Source organism: Tamandua tetradactyla, chromosome 21 (genome assembly GCF_023851605.1).
Source record: "Tamandua tetradactyla isolate mTamTet1 chromosome 21, mTamTet1.pri, whole genome shotgun sequence".
Classification (NCBI taxonomy): domain Eukaryota; kingdom Metazoa; phylum Chordata; class Mammalia; order Pilosa; family Myrmecophagidae; genus Tamandua; species Tamandua tetradactyla.
Window position 1 is genome coordinate 56,153,205 of NC_135347.1, and position 23,233 is coordinate 56,176,437.

Sequence of the window (23,233 nt, forward strand, 5' to 3'; positions counted from 1 at the left end):
ACAATAAAACAAAAATTCAGTGCCTTTCTTCTTTATTTTTTAGGATTTCATTAAGAAGTCCATGGATGATTGAAAGCAGGCATTCATGTTCTCTTAGTATATTTCCTTATAGGGTGAGAGAAACAAGGAAAAGCAATGGAAAGAAATTGTTTTTATAAATCTGGAGCAAACTCAATACATTTTTACAGATAAAGGCATCCTGGATCCCTTGTTGATTTTCTTTTTTTTTAATATTTTCTCTCTGCTTTAAATAAAAATTTATAAAACATGCTAATGTTCCAGATACTTTAAGAATACACAATACAAAATAAAAAACAGGGTAGAGACAAAATGAAAACAGTGTTAACTTTGAATCAAGAAGCTTAGATTCTGGGACTATCTTTGTCTCTAACTAGTGATACAGCTTTAGGGCAAGTGTTCTAAAAGCTTTTGGTCTGTTTTCTCATCTATTAAGAAGGATGACATAAGAGATTTCAAAACATCTGCCAGTTTTTGACTTGTACTGCTTACATACTGAAACTGCCATGTATAATTATCAGTGTTATTATGCAATTACTTTGAATTCCAATAACTGAAATTAGTTGTGGGTTTTATTCAGTAATCTTTCAGATAAAAAAATCTGTGCTCTATATAAAAGGGTTTGCATATTTCACTGAGAGGGGGCAGTATGTACTCAATAAATTTATAAGCTAATAGGAAACTAAAAAGTCTACACTGAAATATTGAAAGTCAAATCTGAGAGAAAATATCTCAGCTTTCTATCACTGTTAATTATTATTTATTTGAAATTTATGAGTTGCTCATCTTTCATAGAAATTAACCAATGTGTCTAAAATCAACAGTAAAACAGAATCCAGAAACTGCCTCGTATATATCTGTATGTGTCTAAATCTGATAAAAAGATAACAACCTGAAGAAGACACACAAGTAAATGAATGTAGGACAGGTCACTAATCTGATTTAGCTTGGTGAGGACATACACAGGCCTCACTTTGTGCTGGCTTCTGGGTGTCCATCAATTTCATCTTTTTCACATTTGCAATTCACCCTTCAGAAGCGCTTCCTCTACACTGTCCCAAAAGCAGAAGGTGTGGGAAACTTCTTCTAGCTAGAATTCCACCAAAACATACATCTGGTTGAACAAAACTGATAGTAAAACAGTAACCATGGGTCTCATTTAAATATCTTAATGTAGAATAACATGTTGCTTGCTGACAAATATCACAAAAGAAAAAAAACTATACTTGGTAAAACTTAAAAACAACCTAAAGAAGGGAAAAAAGGACTTATGACGGATTGTTTGGCATGTGTGTGGGACATGGGCTTAAAGTAACCACTTCCGTTTGATGATAGCTGCCAATCCTCAATGCGAAGTTACAATACAGGTTACATTCTGATTTGAATATCTGAAGCAGAGGGGTTTTTCTTTAAAATTAGTTTAAGAGAAAGTGCTTGCAATAAACCATTCATTTTCTTTTTTGTGCCAAACATAAGTATTCTTCAAGCTTTCTTATACTAATGGAGAGACACTGAGTGGTCTGCCTTTGGCTGCAGAGATCTCAACAAGATAGGTAGATTGCATTTCACCACCATTTTATTGGTAAAAGCATTTAATTACTATAAATCAGCAGACTTCCATTTTAGTGTCTCATCACTGGAGTGTACAGCAATCAGTTGAGAAGTGTGTTTGCCTTTGTGTTACCAACAATCCAAGTTCCCAAGTTGGCCGATGACTTTCAAAGGTTTTCCTTGGACTCTTTCTTCTCAAAGAACATTTCCTGACCAGTGGCACTGGGAGCACCTGGGGACCCTTCAGAAATGTAGACTCTCAGGCCCCAGCCCAGACCTACAGAATCAGAGTACGCATTTAACCAAATCCCCAGGTAATCTGAGTACATTTGAGAAGCACTACCTCAAAGTATCAGCATTCACATTCTGTGCATTCTGACATGGCTCCTCGAGTAAAAGAAAAAGGAGCAGAATTATGAGTATTGATCAGAAATTATGTCTGGGTGTGCCCATGGCAATGTGTCATGCAAGTCATGCAGAAAATGGAAGGAGAACTGCTAATAAAACACATTTTACCATAATCATTATGGTTATTATATTTATCATTATAATTGTATGGTCACTCTATTAATAACTTGCTGAATAACTCAGATCCATGATAATGTTCAAAAACAAGTTATACACTCTGGTCCTGTTTAGCACTGATGCTCTGAGAGCAAGACAAAGACATATTCCACAGCTCAAAAGGAAAGGCCACTATTTTTCACTTCACAGGGGGAAAAATGTGGTGGGTGTAATTGTCTCATTTTTAGCTTTTTGTTTATTCATTTTTTTCTCATACCACTACTATTTGATATGGCTTATCACTACTAGAATCTAGTACAGGGTCTTTTTTAGGACATATTTGCATGTTTACTTATTTTAATTTTAGTATATTAATATATTTACGGTGTTGCAAAAAGAGCACCGTGACTTCCAAATATCAGAACCTTTTTGAGAATTACAGTTTTACTCTCCATTCAATAAATTTCCATCTGTAGGTGCTCAATGAACAACAGGCACACTGGGGAAACTTAAACCTGGGTAAAGAATGAGGAGACCGGACCCCATCATTCGGTGGCCTGAGTGAGCATGTGGAAGGAAGCTCTCCGCAGCTAAGTGGAGGGGTAATGTGTAAGCAACTGCCAACCGCTAGCTGTGGGGCAGAGAGCAAAGAAATCAAGCCTGGGGGTTGCTAGTGATTAGCTCTGGGTGCAGCCAGGGCCAGTGAGCAAGCGCTGGACTCCATCCAAGAGGCAATGGGGAAAAGCCAGCTATTGACGACAAGGATGGGGGTACCAAGGGAAACCAAGTCAGAATCCTAGCCAAAAATAAATCCAGATTATGGTAAAAAAAAAAAATTGGATAGAAAACATACTTAAAAAAATCTGTTAAGGTATAAGTTGCATACAATACAATTTACCCTTAGAGAGAAAGTTATGCAAGTTTTGTTAAACACACACCACAGCATGGTAAAGATACAGAATATTTCTACTATAAGCTTGCCTGCAGTCAACGAGAGTTTTTATCACAAATGGATGCTAAATCTTGTCAAAGGCTTTTTCTGCACCTATTGATTGTTGAAATGAGAAATTAAATAGATTCATTTTTCAAATGTTGAAACAGCTTTGCACTCCCAGAATAAACCTCACTTGGAATGGTATATCATCCCTTTTACAAATTTCTAGATTTGTTTTGCTAGTATTTGGTTGAGGATATTTGTGCCTGTGTTCATGAGAGATATGTGTCTGTAGCTTTCTTTTCTCATAATCCTTTGGTTTTAATGTTAGGGCAATGACTTACAAAAAAAAATGAGTTACAGGGTGTACTCTCCTTTTCTATGTCCCAGGAAAGCTTATATAGGATTGGTATTATTTCTTCTTTTGAAATTTAATAGTATCATCTCATAGAATTGCGGGGATTAAATGAAATAACTGACAATAACTCAGGTGTTGTAATAAAGAGCATTGAAGTATTTTATAATATTTGCTATTATTATTAGTCCACTAATCCAAGTCAGTTTAAGTAGCTAGCTTATTGTTAGCTGGACATACATTTACTCAGTAAAGTTCTGGGCTGTCATTTAATGCTACAGACTGACATGAAGCCCAACTTGGGCTACTTTCCACCTAGGAATAATGGTGACAACCCCACAGATAAGCCAAGATTTGAAGAAAGGGACTTAAAGTTTTTTTGCTACAATCATATATTCTTTTGAAGGGACATTAATATGAAAAGAGAATGTGAGTAAGCTGTTTGTAATATTTTGTTTTTTTAATTATGCTTTAAATGTTTATATGATGAAGAAAAAACATTTTGCTATTTATTAGAATCATTTCATTAGGAATAATATTACATGCAAACGAATTTGCAGAATACTTCTCTTCTTTGTCCACTTTGCATTTCAGTGATTACATAAAAAGCATGAGGGCTAAATAAAGAATGGTAAATAATAAATCAAAGTTGCTGTAATTTTAGAAATCCATTAAACAATTTACTGAATATTTTAGCAGTTTTGATTATGCATTATTACATACTCCAGGGTTTCTTCACACATCCCCATATGTTTTTTCAGACTGACATTATTACAGAACTGGGGGGCGGGGTGGTGAAGCATACCAGGTGCTGTAACAAAAAAAATCTGTTTAAGTATTTAATAAAATATTAACAAAACTAACGGGAAACAAAAACCAGCTCTTCCAAATGTTAAGGCTTCTAGGGGATGCAACAGAGAGAATCAATTGCTGTAGGTCCTGTGCTGGTGATGATCACAGAACCACATTAATGAAGGAAACCTTTACATTTGGGGTCTTATTTCCTATTTGATTAATAATGAATATTTATCGAACACTCCTGGGGTAAGGCTACAAGTAAATCACCTAAGCCAAATGAGTCTCTACAATACTCTTTCAGGGCTATGTAGAATATACAGATACCCTGGGTGTACAGAGCGAACCTGGTTTTGTAAGTAGGCAGGTAAAAATTCATTGTTTATGGCCCTGTGACCTTGAGCAAGTAGCACATGCTCTCTGGGCTCCAGTTTTCATCTCTACCATGCATTTCCTCTATTGATTCATTCTACAAAAAATGCATCAATTGCATCAGGCCTTGTGCCATCTATTGGGTTCACAAAGGTAAAGCTTCAATATAAGACAAGAGAATGAGCCTTGATAATCAGCATGTAGCTGCTGGGTAAGGAGAAGGCGCTAAGGCTGCACACTGGAAGGGTATCTAAATTGGGCTCTGGGAGGTCAGGGGACCTCCTGAGGACACTCCCTTTAGGTGAACCCTGCAGGTGGTTAGGGGTCAGCAAGGTCAGTGCTAGGGTGCAGGGTGAGGTGGAGAGGCACCCAGGCAGGTGGAAAGGTTCTGAGACGGCAGAAAGGTAGAACTGCCCGAGTAAGGAATTGCTCATTTATCTGAAAGGCAACAGGGAGCCACTGGTGATTTTTAACTCAAGAGCAGACATGGTCCTTTTGTGCTTTGTAAAATTCACTCCATCAGGGTGGATAAGGTGTTGAAGAGGGACAAACTACATTATAAGGTACTGAGGAGGGACAAAACTTGTATTGTTCCAAGTGAAAGAGATGGTGGTCTAAACTTGGGGTGTGATGAGAATCTGAATAACTGACGTCCAATAGTACAGCCGGCATGGACCAGGAACCCAGAAAATATTAGCTGTCACCTTTCTTAGCTAGGGGTGCTGACCCCCATCGGGCAGTGGGTGGAGGCTAGGGATGCTTGCTTCCACCCATGGGGTTGAGGGGTGACCAGTCCATCACCACCTGCACCCCAGCAACGAATTATCTGGTGCAAAATCCCAGTGGCGCCGAGGCTGGGAAACCCTGCTGTAAGCAGAGGTCCTGCTGCCGCCTTCACACACACGGACTTCTGGACTGTGTTCACTGCACTCCCATTTCATCTTATGGCCCTTCCTGTAACTGGCCCTCCCCCTCCCCCTGGGTCTGTCTGCTCCTGAGGTCACAGCTCTGTCCACTCAGCGCAGTGATCCTAACAAGTACAGCACACGCCGTGCAGAAGGGGATGATCAATGTGTTGGCCGTAATTGAATTGAAATTTCTATTTCATTTGAAAAAAAATCCCAGTTATCGTCTCAGGTCTATTTTCCCCTGTTTCCCATAAAGAAGAGAAGAAAGGTGGGTACCATCTTTTGTGCATTTACCCTTCAAATATTTAAAGACTGTTTAATTGAATTGCCTATCTGTCACATAGGCAGATAAATTCCAGTACCTTTCATTATCCCATAGGAAAGGGTACCCTTTAAGGATAATAACTGATGCTAAATTGGGTTAGATGTAGTTCTGATGCTAGTTTTCATTCCATAATGTACTGCATTTATTTCATTGAACATATTTGTAGCTTATGAGCTAATAAACAAATAATTTAACATACTGATAGACAAGCTTAACTTCCAGCCAAGATAAGGGCAGCATTATGATGAACCAAAACTAAAGAATAAATGCCATGACTTATCTGAAGCGACTCCTTTTCCTATTATCGTAATATTTAACAAAGCTAATAAATATTTGCTAATTTTATAGTTAGTGGACAGTATAAATCTTCACTGAATATTTTACAAATAATATATTATAAGCCTTCTCCTGGCAAGGCTATACATTTAGAGACTTTGGGGCATATTTTAAAAACTGTACTAAGAGCCAGAATTCACATCTGAGCACCAACTCACAATATTATATCTTCTAAGACCTGAGAAATGTGTGAGCCTAAGGAATCGCACACACACACACACACACCTTCTCTCTCTCTCTCTCTCTCTCTCTCTCTTTCTCTTAGAATTAAGTTTGGAACTTTGAAAGAGAAATTCAAATAAGGTAAAAATAAGGTAAAGGCTGATATGCTGAAAATAAGGGAAAGCTGACAAGATCAGAAAAGAGCACCATAAGTCCCTCTCACCATTACCAGACGGCGGCTGAACCATCTTCGATATGAACCCACCAGCCTTCAGGCTAAGAACACGCACAGCGGGCGGCCTGAGAGGTTGTTTTGCTGAGAAGCTGGGCGCCCCATTCACAGCGCTGTCAGTCAGAGACGGGGAAAGGGAGCTCCGTGTTGTCATGTGTCAGCCAGACTGAAAAGCCGCGGCTAGTGATTCTGCCCAGGGAAGGAGGAAACCCCGCCAAGCCGAAAAGCACAGCGCGATCAGAAGGTTCTGGGAAGGCAGTTAACACTATCCAGGTGAAGATGTCACCATCCATCAGTGCCGCCTGGAGGCAATGCACACACACACACACACACACGCGCGCGTGTCAAAAAGGGCATCACATGGCACGTGGCAAGCAGGAAGTACAACAGAATAGTAGAAGTAACTTCAAAAACATCACTGGGAACGCCAACAGCTCAGGTCAGGACACATTTTACTGCACCTTAATTTTAAGCAAAGACATATCATCATCTGATTTTTAAAATTTGACAGTGTCCAGCAAAACCATCTAGCAAGTAGAAAAAAAGATCTCTAAGCCAGCAGGTCAGACACTGTATGAATTATTATTTTCACTTTATTTGGGAACGTTCTAAAGCAGAATACGCTGTTACACCAAATTTCTAATGTAGCAATCACAGCAATCATGTAATACGGTAATAATAAGGAAGTGGCGATGCCAAAATTATGGGAGCAATGAATTGGTTTAGCCATTGCAAAATATCCCTTTATTCTTGGCTCAGGTCTTTCTCAATGTGCAATTTAGATGGAGCTCAAATGCCTCAAATCTTGCACGGCCAACATTAAGAAGAATCACTTCATTGTCCCGGAGTTAAAGAAAGCTGCAGGAATAAGATGGTCGGAATTCATAAATCTCTCATTCAGTTGTATTAATCACTGGCTTTTCTCTTCAGTCTTGCTAGGATGGCAGATGTTAACCTTTACAGGAGGAATGTTTTATTTTCTGCCCTATATATAATATAATAAAACCTATTTGTGCACGCATATTTGTATCCCAAAAGGCAGGCATATCATCATGTATTCAGGTTCACAATAACAAATGTTAGGGAAAGCAATTAGCTGTAATGTAATGTATTTACAAATAAATGAGGCAAGATATGCCCAACAACTATGTCCTCTGCATGCCACAGATAAGAAGCATGATGCCATTATCAATAACTCTACTTTCAATAAAGGCTCACATAGTGGCATATAGTATTCAGTCCTACGTCACTCTCTCAGTGTCTTTTGACTTATTCCTTCTGAATTATCCTTAAATCAGTTTCAGTTGATAGGAAAATGTTCACATTCTTGAACCTACAGGCCAAGCTCAGTTACCAGGCTTTCACTCCTTCTGTTGTGAGAGTGTCTCTACTGGAAGCCGTTCAGGAGGGTTCCCATCCCCATACACTGAAGACTCACCTGGGAACCTCACAGAAGGACTATCTTGACCGAAACCTAGCAGTGGCCTCTGAGAAAATCAGAATTTTAAAAATAGGATTAGAAAGAAGCCAGCAGATTCCTAGTGGACATCTCCTTCAGGTGTTGGAGTGGCCATCTCTGCGCACATCTGTTCCCTCTTTCCCTTGAATTTCCTATGGATTGTTGACCAAGATTAGAGCAGCCCAGGGGAACTCAACACCTTCATAGCCCAAGACACAAGGCTGCCTGGGTCTCGAGTGAGCCTCAGAGGTAGGCTCATGATAAAGGCTGACATATTCCCTGCAGATGCACCCTTCGGGAGCAGCCCAGCTCACACACTATCACCTTCACAATCACTGCCAGACAGAGCAGCAGGGCAGTCGCCACAGAAAGAGAGTGTTTCCTTCAGACACTGTGCCAGGATGAAGAGCCCTCTGTGTTACAACCTTCCCTTCCCCAACCCCAAGTATAAATTGGCTTACTTCAGACAATGCCAAAATATAGAGAATTTAGAGAAGTCCAACACACCTGGTCATCACCTATATTTTGCAATGCCTTATTAAGTAATAGTCATAGATAAAATAACCTATCTGCAGACATACATTTAAAAATTTTATCTCATGTCCTGGCAGTAAAAAGGAGATATGGAAGAAATAAACTTAGAATAAATTATGTTTAAAAATCTGTCAATGTTTTGGTGTAACAATTCTAGAATAGAAAATGAAGTCGTGCGATGCTTGCATAGAAATGTAAAACCATAAATGCAAGAAACACCAATTTAGACTGATATAGCCAAATATCACACCTAATTTTTGTTACCTGGGGTGACATTTTTCAGAAGTGATTATCAACTCTTGGTAAGATTTTAAACAAAACAAACTACAAACTTCTCTTGATTTATAAGTAGTTTCACTCCCAGAAAATTAATTATATGTTAAAATTATGCAAAATACTCTTGTGTTTATATGTAAATCAAAATAAGGTTCTAGGCTCAAATTATTACAAACAATTTTTTTAACTAAATGGATGTCTGCTGGGATGCTGAAAAGTTGTGCCACATGTGGAGCAATGCTTTGTTATATGGAACTGTCCCGTGCATTGTGGACCTTTGGTTAATGGAATTTGGGCTAAAGTGACAGTGTGCCAGCTCTGAGTCAGGGCTTAAGAAGCACCACATATTTCCAATCACCTTTTTTGTGCCTCTGCCATTACCATGCTCCACAAAAAAATGCCCTGGGTGGCCTGTTATTCCAAGGAGGAATAAACAACAGTTTGAAGAAAATCCTGACAGCTTCAACCTAGAACAGCCAGCCTGCAAACAACCCACTACCTTTTAGAGTAGTTGGTTATGCAGCATAATGTAGCAAAAAAATCTGATATATCAAGTGAGATTTCCATTTTTCCAGAATAAGAGAGGTAAATATGGTTAAAGGAGGAATAGAAAAAGCCAATGAGAAACTCATAATGTTGAATAGTGAAGGGATGGATGTTAGGAAGGAAAAGCAATGGCTGGAATCCCCAGAAAAGGGATGTTAACCAATGTGATACAAGCATACAGTGCTGAGCCACTAACCACATGAGTTTCTGTGCATTAGAAAAGCTTTGCAGTGAACCACACAAACATGTGTTTTTTCAAGCTTACTCCCCTCCAATCACTTTGAAGGACAGAACATGCAAAATCTGTTACAACCCAACAGATTAATATAAAGGCAGGCCGAGATGTAATAATGATTGAGTAATGCCCATGGTTTTCACAAAATAATACTCTTGTCATTAAGGCTCAAATCATGGTTCATTTATCCTTTTAGTTTATAAACACATGTAGCATTAAATTACAAGTACAGCCAAGGCAAGACTATGAGTATTTCATTTTCCTTAACTTTTTGCTTTCCAAGGGATTGATGTCTGACAAACCTGGCTGCTATCACTTAGATTTTTTTTAGTTAATTAAAAGTAATCTGTCATTTGTTCCAATTATGTTCTGATATTTTAGGCATCTTATGCAATATCAAAGAAAAGAAGTAATGAAATAAAAAATATCTTGTATATAACCGCAGGCAATTGGTGTTCCATGCTCTAAAGAAATAGATATACATTGTAAATAATTCATATACACTTTAAAGTTCTTTGGGTAATGTCGCATGACTTTGTAACATTACAGGAGCCATAAAAAAGACTGAGCTGCTCAGTAGCCAAAGCAATGAAGGAAATGCAAGTAGAACCCCAAATCACAAAGTTCACAAATAAAACAAGCCAGTGATTAAATAACTATTCAATAAATGCAGCAGTCTAGATAAAATTGACAAATGTCTTCAAAAAATGCTGCTTACCAAAAAAAGAAATTTACATAAGAAGAAATAGAAACTCTGGAGAAACTTTATCTATTAAAGAAGTTAATTTTGTAATTAATGAGATGATGAAATTCTATACACATAAATAATTTTAGTAAATTAGAAACAGAAGGGAAATCATCCAATCTGATAAAAGACACATTAAAAAACTTTATAGACTACATCATCCTCAATGTGAAATATCAAATGCATTCCCTCTAAAAATAGGAACAAGGCAATGGCACGTCTCTTTAACGCTGTACTAGAGGTCTTAGCCAATACAATAAAGAAAGAAAAATAAAAAGCTTAAGGATTGAAAAAGAAGAAATAGCATGCAAACAACATGACCGAATATGTAGAAAATCATAAGGAATCTATAATGAATCCCTATAAAACTAATAAATGATGCATAAAAGTAAAAATAAACCATTTCTATATGCTAACAACAAAAAATTGGAGAATAGAATTTAAATAATAATAGCAGACTGTGTTCATTGTTCGGAAGATTCAATATCCTTACAATTTCAGTTCTTCTAAATTTGAGCTGTAGATTCAATGCAATCCAATCAAAATCCATGCAAGTTATTTGTAGATATAGACAAACTGATTCTAAAATTTATATGCAAAGGCAAGAGACCTAGAACATTCTGCACAATATTGAAGAACAAGGTTGGAGGACTCATGCTACCCAATTACAGGACTATCAAACTTCAGTAATAAAGACAGTCTGTGACTAGAGAAAAAATAGACACACAGATTAAGAAAATAGGTTCACACACAGAGCAACTGATTTTTGACAAAGGTGCTAAGGTAAGTCCACACCAGAAAGAATACTCTTTTCAATAAATAGTGCTGGACTAATTGGAAAGCCATATACCAAAAAAACAAACAAACAAACAAAAAATAGACACCTCAAACTATATCCTACATCTTTAAAATCCACTTAAAATGAATCATAGACTCAATGTAAAATGCAAAACGAATACAATTTCTAGAAGAAAATCTACATGAGCTTGGGTCAGGTGACGAGTTTTGAGATGGCCCCATAAGCATGATCCACGACAGAAAAAATATCATAAGTTGGATTTTATTAAGATTAAAAACTTCTGCTCAGCAAAGGACAGTTAAGATAATGAAAAGACAAACCATAGACTAAGAGAAAATATTTACAAAACATGCAAATCGGTTAAAGAACTTTTATCCAAAATACACAGAGAACTCCTAAAACTGGACAGCAAGAACACACAAATGATCCCATTTAAGAAATGGGTAAAATATCTAACAGATATCTCATCAGAGAAGATATACAGATGATGTAGGCAGAAAAAGGGTCCCCAAAGATATGCTCACTTTCTGATCCCCAGAAACTCTGAATATTACATGCCAAAGATATAAGTGGATGATCTTGAGAGAAGGAGCTCATCCTGGACTATCCAGGTGGGTCTGAATGCCAAGAGGGATGCAGAGGAAGATTTGATACATATGCATAGAGAGAGCCCATGTGAAGATGAAAGGAGAGGTAGAGTGATGTAGCCACAAGCCAAGGGACAACAAGCAACTCCAGGCAGCCGCCACAGGCAAGAAGCAGCGGGGAATGGATACTCCTCCAAACTCTCCAGAGGGAGTGCAGCCCAGCTGATCATTTGATTTTTGAACTCCTGGCCTCCAGAACTATGACATTACACATTTTCTGTTGTTTTAGCCAGCAAGCTTGTAGTTATTTGTTACAGCAGCCAAAAGAAACTAATATAAAATGGCAAACGAGTATATGAAAAGTTACTCATCATCATTTGTCATGAAGGAAATGCAAAATAAAACAAGGAGATACCACTACACACCTACTTGGATGGTTAAAATCCCAAAAATCTGGCAATACCAATTGCTGACGAGGATGTGAAGTAACAGAAATTCTCACTCTAATGCTGGGAATGCAAAATGGTGCAGCCACTTAGTTTGGCAGTTTCCTACAAAGCTCGACCCAGTCTTACTATGAGCCAGCAATGGCACCCCAAGGCACAATTTATCCAACTGACTTGAAAACTTACGTCCACACATAAAGCTGCTTGGGGATGTGTACAGACATCTGGAAGCAACCAAGATATCCTTTAATATGTGAATACGAACAAACAGATGGTACATCCATACAGTGGAATATTATTTTATGATAACAGGAATGGACTATCAGTGCATGCGACAACCTCAATGGATATCCAGAGAATTATGCTGAATGAAATAAAGCAAATCCCCAAAGGTTACAAAGGGAAAGCTGGAACGATGGCAAAATGATTACTGGTTGTCAAGGGCTCAGAGAAAGGGCGGGAGTGGTGGTAAACAGATGAAATACAGGGGAATTTTAAGGGTGTTGAAACTGTTCTGCATGAATCCACTTTAATAGTGGGTACACAACAGTGTGTATTTGTCAAGATCTATAGAATTTCATAGCACAAAGAATGAACCTTAGCGTATACAATTTTTAAAAAATCATTTAAGAGGTTTAAGAATCACAGGATGGAATGGAAACTTATGCAGAATATTCATAGATGCTTTATTCATAATAGCCCCACACTAGAAATAACTCAAATGACAATAGACAAACAGATAAATTGTGTTATATTCATATAAAGGAATATCATTCAGCCATAAAAAATGGACTATTGATGCACACAACATAGGCTCTTTTAAAAAAAACTTCTATTGAATGAAAGAGAACAGATACAGGAATACATACTATATGATTCCCTTTATATGAATTTCAAGTATAGGTAAAACTAATCTTTGGAGATAGAAATCTGAGCAGTATCTCTGGGGTAGGAGGAACTGAATAGAAAAGGACTCAGGGACCTTTCTAAGGTAATGGAAATTTCTATTGATACATTAATACAGTGGAATATTATTCAATGATGAAAAGAATGGACTATCAGTGCTTGCAACAAACTCAATGAAAATCCAGAGAATTACGCTGAACGAAATAAAACACACATGTACACATTTGTCATCTATGCATTTATAGATGCACACTGTGCTGGTTTGAATCTGTGGACCCAAGGTAAGCCATGTCCTATAATCTTCATTCAGTATTGCTGGGTGGCAGTTTTTAAATTATCCATGGGAATATGACCCACCCAATTGTGGGTGACAAATTTTGATTAGATGTTTTCCATGAAGCTGTGTCAGCACCATTCAAGGTGGGGTCACTTACTGGAACCCTTTAAGAGGGAACCATTTTGGAAAGAACTACAGAGGCTGTGCAGCCAGAGACCTTTGGCAACGCAGAAGGAAAACGTCCCTGGGGGAGCTGCATGAAACAGGAAGCCTGGAGAGAAAGCTAGCAGATGCCGCCATGTTCACCATGCGCCTTTCCAGTTGAGAGAAAAACCCTGAACTTCATCAGCCTTCTTAAACCAAGGTATCTTTATCTGGATGCCTTAGATTGGACATTTCCATAGACTTGTTTTAATGTGGACATTTTATTTTGGACATGTAAACTTGAAACAATAAATTTCCCTTTTAAAAGCTGTTCTGTTTCTGGTGTATCACATTCCGACAGCTAGCAAACTATAACACACACGATCTATCAATTTTACTTATGTAACGTATGCCCTCAGTAAATCTAATTAATGAAACAGACAACTCAGTGCTCAGGAGAATCACAGTTGTTCATAGTACTGAAAGTTCAAAAACATTTCTTGCATAGATGTTAATGAATATGCATTCTTTTTTTATTTATTAATATTCCAATTTTTAAAAAACACAACAACAAACACAAACATTCTTAACATATAATTATTCCATTCTATATATTTAATCAGTAATTCACAATATCATCACATAGTAGTATATTCATCATCATGATCATTTCTTAGAACATTTGCAGCAATTCAGAAAAAAAAATAAAAAGAAAACAGAAAAAAAAATCATATATACCATACCCCTTAGCCTTCCCTTTCATTGATCACTAGCATTTCAATCTACTAAATTTATTTTAACATTTGTTCCCCCTATTATTTATTTTTATTCCATATGTTTTACTCATCTGTCAATAAGGTAGATAAAGGGAGCATCAGGCACAAGGTTTTCACAATCACACAGTCACATTGTGAAAGCTGTATCATTATACAATCATCTTCAAGAAACATGGCTACTGGAACACAGCTCTACATTTTCAGGCAATTCCCTCCAGCCTCTCCATTATATCTTGAATAACAAGGTGATATCTACTTAATACATAAGAATAACCTCCAGGATAACCTCTGGACTCTGTTTGGAATCTCTCAGCCATTGACGCTTTATTTTGTCTCATTTCACTCTTTCCCCTTTTGATCGAGAAGGAGAATCACAGTTGTTCATAGTACTGAAACTTCAAAAACATTTCTTGCATAGATTCTGATGAATATGACATTCTTAAAATAAATACACAAAGTTCCATATGATGGTTCCTGACAGTAGCTTATACCAAAGGCCAATTCATTAGAAACAAGTCCATAAGGGGCAAAATAATTGGATGGAAGCCCAGTGCTCTCCAATGAGTTTTCTTGGTCTTGTGAAAAGAACGATGAATTCTAGAACCTAGAGAGGGATGTATAGGTACATATTACCTAAACCATTGGGGCCAGAGACCAGCTGATAGGAGAGGAATTTGGAAAGAATGGAAGGAAGTTTGTTGTTTTCGGACCCCTTGGACTGGGTTCAAGGTCAAGCTATAGACGAATAAGGGGCTTCACCTATGGAACTGCTTAAGAAGGATTTTGTGTGGGTTCTCTAGGAACAGTCATGGCATTGCCACATGCCCTGGCAAAGGCTCTGCCAAGCATCTTCCCAGACCAAGGGCATGGGAAAGTGGGCATCAGAGCAAAAGGGCAGAACTCTTACTCGACCACTCCAGACCAATGAAGTCAGGGGGCATGGAGACGGCTTCTGGGGTGCAGGAAATATTGTGTTTCATGATCTGCGTGCTGGTTGAAGAGAGGTGTTTAGTTCGTGAAAATCAATTCTGCTAAACCCTTGTAATATGTGCACTTTTCTCTCTGTATATTATGTTTCAATAAAAGGTTTAAAAGTGATTTTAAAATATTTCAGCCTCTCTGTATCCTGCGCTGAGAGTTGTAAAGATCTCAATGACTTGGCTCCTTCCCTGGAGATTCAAGCCACGGAGAACCTAGCAGGGAGCCTGCAAAGCTGGCGGGAGGATGCAGGGAGAGAGTCTCTCATGGGAGAGAAGATAGAAATCGCCAATCTCCAATCCCATCAAATAGGCTGTCTTGGTAGACTGAAAAATGTCCCTACAAGCAACATCCTCAGTGCATTAATACAGGCTTTGACAGCTGTTGGCCATTCAAGGTTTATTGAGGCTGGGGGTGCAGGGAAGGTCCTCAGCTTAAAATTCTAAGTCAGCTCTGAGCAATTCTTGCTCAAGGGCCATTTTATTGAATGGTGATGGGTATGTTTCTTTTTTCATTCAAAGTGAAAATAGCTTTATTGAGTACCAAAATGATTTATGTTCTCATACTATAGATTAGCTTACCTTATTATTAACTAGAAAAGCGTCAATGAGAAAAACTGGCACTACTTTTAACCATTAAGGCATGCAGACATATTTGAGAAATAGCACCACAGAAGCATCTTTAAATTAATTTTTTCTACCTTTATTGATTTCTTAATTACAAAGGTATCACGTTTATTATTGAAAACTCTAACAATTCAGAAACATATAGAATAAAAGGTCAGATATTTCTATCTCAACCCCAAAACAACAACCTGTTATTTATCCTTCCAAACTTATTGATGCAACTTGAATTTTTTTAAATGGAAGCTATATTACTTATTCTGGTCAATAAATTACTCTCACTGACATTTAATAACATAGCTTCACGAATGTTCCATGTTAGTACATGTAGATCCACCTCATCTTTTCTAAATGTCTGTGCAGTATTTCGTTATTTGGGTGAGCCATAATTGACTTGCTCATCCTCTGACTGCAGGACATTGAAGGTTTTTTCCAATTTTTCACTACTACAAATAATGATGCAATGAATATTCTATTCAAAATTCTGGGCTTGATCTTAGTATTCTGATACCATTGAGTGTGTCTAGAAGGGAAGGACTAAGAAGAGCTCATCCCAAGCAAAGGGCAGTTTCTATCCTAGGATAATCACTGCAGTGGGTGGGGACCATCAGTTATGAACACAAGGCATGTGTCCCTTGAAGTGTGCTGTCCATACAGCACACACAGCAGCAGCAGCACATTCCACAGTCCTGGAGCCCAGGAATCCTTGGCAATGGGAGGCAGGTTCGGCAATACCGAGATGCTGCTCCAGGCACCGGAGCCCTGGAGGAGGGCTGGGGAGTGACTCCCCCCAAAACCTGGGGAATCTTTGAAGCAGGCTGGGAATTCCCGCAACTGGGACAAGGATAGAACCAGAGAAATGATTGTGGACACTATTGTGGGTCTATACTCCCACTCCACACTGACGTGGCCAACACGGAAACCCAGCTGCAGATTTCATTTGAACCTTAAAAAAATAATAATCTTCACACTTAAATTTCTTTGGTGTTCAACGTAGCCAGTGACATGTTTAATGTGCATTAATTGGCGCATGCTGTCATGTGTTGAAAATAATAATGGCCAGAGAACAAGTCGTGAGAATGGTGCCATGGAATTATTAGAATGTCACTTATTAAATACAAATGCACATGAGCACAAAAATGAGACAAAGGCAATAAGGCGTGCTTACAACTACCTAAAATGAGTGTACTTTAAAACAGCCTAGTTGAAGCTGGAAATGACAAAATGGGTCACCTTCTCTACCCACTGCCAAAATGCATGGCTGTTCCCTGCTGCAGAGACGCCCATGCCGCATGACTCAGCTGAGCAATTTAAAGAAGAGAACAAAACATCTCAGCTATTTCCCTTAGAAGATGTTCAGTTTTCTAAGACCACTATTTAACTTATGTGAACAGGAGATTTTAAAATTTGAACATTGGAAGATATGGCCTCTAAAATCAGCTGTTGCTGCTCCTGGTGCTCCTACAAAGACTGACCCAGAACTTCAAGTTCTGATTGCTTCAGGAATCTCAGGGGCAAGGATGGGGAGGGATGGTCCACTGAAGTGACCTAAGAATTGGAGATCTGGCAATGACTTTTTTTTTAAAGCTCCTGATTCTCATTCAAAAGTCTGGACACACCAGACAGCTATAATCAGCTGAAGACGGACTTGGTATAGTGGACAGAGCTCTGGGCTTGGTATCTGATAAACTGGTTCAATTATACGCTATGTGACTGTGCAAGTCACAAGTTCTCTGAGTAATTAGAGGTCCAAGGTCATTATGGAAATTAAATATAATGCTCCACATGTGCAAACCAAAGACAAATATGCATCGCATACCCAGGGCCCACTGTGTGATTTGCAGGGTCCAGTGAAAATGAAAATGCAAGGACCCTGGTTTCAGAGAATTTCAAGGGGCAACAGTAGGGCATGAAACCAAGCATGGGCCTTTCTGAATTGGAGGCTGTTTGTGACTGCAGTGTGTACGTCAGTGACGTCAGCCTCAGATGTTTCATCCCCACAGATGCACACCCACTGGGGAAAGGGCCTTTGCACCTGCATAGCAGAACCCACCAGACTACCCTGAATTTGGTAAATATTCAAGAACCATTTGGCTGTCTCTGGGATTGCATTAAAATAAAAGGAAGGTAGGGTTTCTTATGTTAAAAAGGAATCCTCTCATTTTACAAGAAAAACATTGTAGAGAAGAGAAAATAACACATTGGGAGAAGAGAAAAGAACACTTTTAAAAGTGCAATGCCTATGAAATAACCCACTAGGATATATGTATATCCTAGCTTTATACATATTTTCCCTATTTATCTTCATACACGATCCTAAAAAGTAGATAAAATATCACCTTTTCACAACTGAACCAAGGAAGATTCAGAGAGATTAAGAAACTTGTCTATGGCTACACCATTTTCCTCTGACATATCATTAATTCATCTGACAGTATTTATCAAGTCCCTTGTGGGTACTGAATACTCTTCTAGACACCAGGTTTATAATCATGAGACCAGACGTTGTCATCAACAACATATCCCTATTATTGTTGACCTCCCGGAGTTTATAGTTTAGTGAAGAGTGACAGGCATTAATGAAAAAATCACATTACAAAAAAAAAAGAAATGGTAACATCAATGAGCTTTGCAAATAGGGTTGCCTGATTCAACAAACAAAAATACAGGATTCCCAGTCAAATGTGAATTTCAGATAAACAAGCAAACATGCTTTAAAAAGTAGAAGTTTGCCCCACATGTTGCACAGGATATACTTACACTACAGAAGTGCTTGTTGTTTGTCTGAAATTCAAATTTCACTGAGCATGCTGTGTTTCGACCGACAATCCTGTTCATAAATGAAAAGCACACCGTGGTAGGAGAAGGAATTAACCTCACCAGGAAGGTATGGGAGGTATCCCTAGAGCAGGGAGGATGGGGCTAAGGTCCGAAAAAGGCAAGGCAAGGGCAAGTTGGGAGGTGTTCAGGTTGCTGCGTAGGAGACTGAGCTTTGAAGGCTGCTGGTGCCAGGAGCATGGGGCGTGGAATGAATGCAAAACGAGCCTTTGGAAGTGGGCAGAGGCCAGACCATCCGGGCCTAGAAGGCCAGGCTAAGGTTTTCAGCCTTGAACCACCAGACTCCGTGTCATAATCAATGTTCCTTCTCTCTTTGACACCACGTACACCACCCGCTACCTCGCCACGCCTCTGGACTCCTGTGACTCACCCAACACGTTCACCATCCCTCTTGTCAGCTAGCATGTGATTTCTCTGGAGGTTTCCAGCAGAGACGCAGTAAATATTAAAGAGAACCACATGATTTAGTAATTTCATGTGTCCTGGATCCCTGCCACACAGCACAGGACTAGTCACAGAGCCCCTGCCCAACAGGCTAAATGTTATTCGTGTCCTACCATGGAGCCACTAACCTAGGATGTCCGCGATGAGGTTCAGAAGTCTCCCTTTGGACAAGCCCCTGGGGAAAGTCTGAAACTCAGGACTACTTGAGAACATGGGTCTATTTGACTGCTCCAGATTCCAGTTTATAGGTTCTTAAAATAATGGCAAGTTGCAAGAGAAAGCACTTGCTCCAATCTGTCATAAATCCCACCACATTCCCAAACTGTGTAGGGCCTGGTACTATGAGAAGACTGCCCTTACAGTTCTCAGCACTGTCTTAGTCATTTGGATCACAAACTGTCTATAGGAAGAGAAATCAGAGGAATGACATGATGTGTCAACAGAAAATATATACAATGTTATCATCCTAAATTGATGAAATATCTGCTTTATATTAAGCTGAGAGTATTTTTCAAATTTCTGTCTTTTGAAAATGTTTTAATTTATACTCCAAATGGTGTAATACAAAATCTAATAGATTGTTCACAAAATTTCGAGTTAATCAAAAATACTTCTTGTATCCTATTTACAAGCAAAATTCACATTTAAATATAATCCATCATATATTTCTGTATTTCATAAAGGGACAGAGTATGAGAACCAGAAAGGACCAAACTATCCAATCTGCTTCTCCTCCACTTATTTCATTTCAGTTCAACTCTTCCCAATAGGAGAGGCCATCATGATGTGCAATCAGGACCAAAACCATTCCTAATTATGAAGAGTGTTTGTGATAAAACTGAATGGTGTCTTTATATTCCATTAAGACAGATTTCCAGCAAGAATTAAAATAGTAATTTCACCCCCCATTCTTATTCTCAGTTGGCTAAATTAAAGAAAGAAACCCCACGTTCAATCCCCTGCAACATTTTACACTGGTTGCTCAATAGTACTAGGATTGAAAAAGCAAAGCAAAAAAACCCAAAAACAATTTAGCAATGTTGTGGCAAAGCTGTAAACAGCCGGGAGGCTGCCTCTCCTAGGTTTAATCTAAGAGAGTTTGCATGTAAACGGGCTATGAACTGAGGTCAGGCAGAAACCTCAGCAACATGGAACCCAGTGAGCAGCTGCCTGGTTCGGGCATTCCATGTTTTAGAATTACACTAGTGAATCGTGGGTTTTTCCCTAATGCAGCTGCTTAGAATTAAAGGGGCATTTTTCACTTTCACTGTTCAAAGAAATCTGCTATTATGTATGAGTAACATGCATAACAATATAGTGAGCTAGTCAAGAAGGCATAGTAACAAATTATATGTTTTTATTCATGAAATATTTCATCAACAAGTTTACCTAAAAATAAAAGCACATGATATATTGCAATGACGCCTTTTGCTATAATCTTCTTGAGGATGATAACTGTGTCCTCTTCTCTGAAGAACCTCCCACATGGAAGGAAAATGACAGAGCTAATAATGAGCAGGATTTTTAACCTAAAAGCTTTCAAGCTAGTCTGCTGCTTAGACCGGTGGACCTACTTTCACTGTCAGTGGGTCATGAAAAATAAATTTGATGGCTTTACCACATCACCAAAAACACTCAGATGTGATTCAGAGCTTAATTTTTCTTCTCCAGACAGTCAGCGGCTAATGGCATTAGATTTTATATTAGACTATTAGGGTAAGTGTATTGTCTGCATTTGTTGACATTGAAGGCCAAATTAAAGAAACAGCACTCGGAAAGTCTCCAGAATTTTTTAACCGATAAAACTGTTTTCTTTTTTCTTGAAGGTACTTAGTTTCATAGCATTTTCCATTCATAGAAAATGTATATTTCCAAAGCCCTCTGAGACTCTTTTGTCCACAAAACAGCTCCGTAAGGTAAATAAGAGCTAGTCTAAGCTATTTTTTTTTGTGCATTTCTCAAATATGGAAGATGAACCAGAGAGAGTAGGTAACTTGCCTGAGAGATAACACAATATTAGGGAAAATGGAGTCTAGGACTTTGGGACTCCTTGAAGACTGTTTTTCCTTCACCCCTCCTTTCCCTTTCCCTTTCCCTCCCCCCTTTTTTTTTGAACTTTTGTCCCACATACTGCAGATTTGGGTTCATCCAGTAAAGCAACAGAAAAATGACCTTTGTCATTAGGTTTTCAGAGAGTGGATTTTGTTTCATTTTGTTGATAAACAGAACCCAACGTAGATTGGCCATTTTGTTTTCCACCAGGGAAGCGTTAGCAGTACTCCTAATTATTTTCATTTTTTTTATTAGAGAAGTTGTAAGTGTATAGAAAAAAATCCTGTAATAAATAAATAAATAAAAGAGAGAGAGAGAGAGAGTTCCCACAGACCTTAATGACTCGCTCATGTGAGTGTGGTAACTTTGTTACAATTGATAAAAGAATATTATCACAATTTTACTATCAACTATAGTCTATAGTTTACATTAGGGTACACTGCTATAGGAGCCTTGGTTTTAACGTGGTTTTTTATTTGTTTTGTTTTGTGTTTTTGTATGCTGTATGGAGTGGAGGGGTCACATTTCATTATTTTTTCCACGTGAGTATCCCGTTCTTGCAGCACCATTTTGTTGAAGTTTTTATTTGTTTGGTTGCTTGTTTTTGCTTGTTCGGTTTTTGGGACGTGCATGGACCGGGAATGAGCCCCGGGTCTCCCGCGTGGCAGGCGAGAACTCTACCACTGAGCTGCCCTCGCACCCCGTACCGTGTACTTTTATGTTAAAGGAAAAGAAATGCAACACATTCTTTGTCACGCATTCTCAGACTCACTTGCTGCCAGGCCTCCTGCCCAAACATGCTGCAGAACCGCGCCGGGGCGGGCTCCACCCTAGATCCCCAGCCCCTGCGCCCGAAAGCGCTCACGCGAAGCCGCGCCGCGAGCACGCGGCCATGGGGCCCTCGCCGCTGGAAACGCGTGAGCGCCTGCAACAAGGTTAAGGCCGCCTGCTTCCCCAACCCCGAGGCCAGGAGCTAAAACCAAAGCGACCCTCTCGCGCTACCGGTCGGCGGAGCAGGAAGGGGCCGTGTCCAGGGGGGAGAGGGGACCGTCACGGCGCCCCCGCCCAGGCGCCTTCGAAAACACCCGAGCTCTTCCACCCCCCGGGGGCTGCCGACTGCAGCGACGCCCTCGCGGCACTGCGGCGCATTGCGGAGCCGCCCTCCCGCCCGCAGCCCTGGCCTGGCGGGGCTTCCCTAGCCGCCCCCGCCGCCTGTCCCCCCAGAGCCGCGCGGGGTCGTCGCTGCCGGCGCGGGGGGCACCGCGGCCATCCATCAGCGGGAGCCCTTGGCGCACACGCGCGCTCCCAGACGGAGACTCGGTCGCCCCCACCCTTTCCTGGCCCGCCCCGCACGGACCTGCGTTTGCATCACTCACACACGTAGTGGGTGACGTGGGCGCCCCCCACTCGGGCGTCCCGGGCTGCCCCTCGGCCCCCGTGACTCAGCCCCTCCCCCCAGCCCACGCGCGCAGGGCGCCTGAGGTCCCCGCGAGCCCGCAGGCGGGGCGGGGGGGGGGGCACGGCCCCGCGTCAAGTTCATTCCCATCTTCTGCAGTCCTAGTGGGCCCGGCCCGCGGCAGCCCCAGGCAGTCGCTGTGGAAATGCCTTTTCCCTGTTCTAGAACGCAGGCGGCGGGGAAAGAGGAAGAGCCAGACGGGCTGGGCGACGGCTCCCACAGCCCTGGGCACCGCAGGGAATCGTCTGGGCAGAGTGCTCGCCCGAGGGGGGTCCTTCCCGCTGAGCTCCAAAGCAGCCGGAGCCCAGTAGGCGCCCTGTGGAGATTTTGCTGAATGAAGGCGGACGTGTAGTGAAACGCAGGCATTTGCAAACAGCCACAGCTGCGCGGGTCCCTCTTCTCCAACCCTCTCTTCCTCTCCCACCAGGTGGGGGGGAGGGTCGGGGGCCGGGAATTTATGTGCAATACTATTAAATTCCAGAGTGATTCCTTGAGGCTTGACAGCGCCTACTGCGGCTGCCTCTGCTCTCGCGTCACCCGCAGGTCTGCAGAGGGATCCCGATGAAAAGTTAAGCCCTCGGCTGGGACCGGGGCACGGGGTGGGCGCTGGGCCGGGGACT

At 40.3% G+C, this 23,233-nt stretch overlaps 1 protein-coding gene across 1 annotated transcript in view; it reads right to left on the bottom strand.

The window, feature by feature from the left end:
• SV2C (synaptic vesicle glycoprotein 2C) overlaps positions 1 to 23,233 on the bottom strand; it is a 240,986-nt gene that overhangs the window by 217,267 nt on the left and 486 nt on the right. The window lies entirely within an intron of this gene.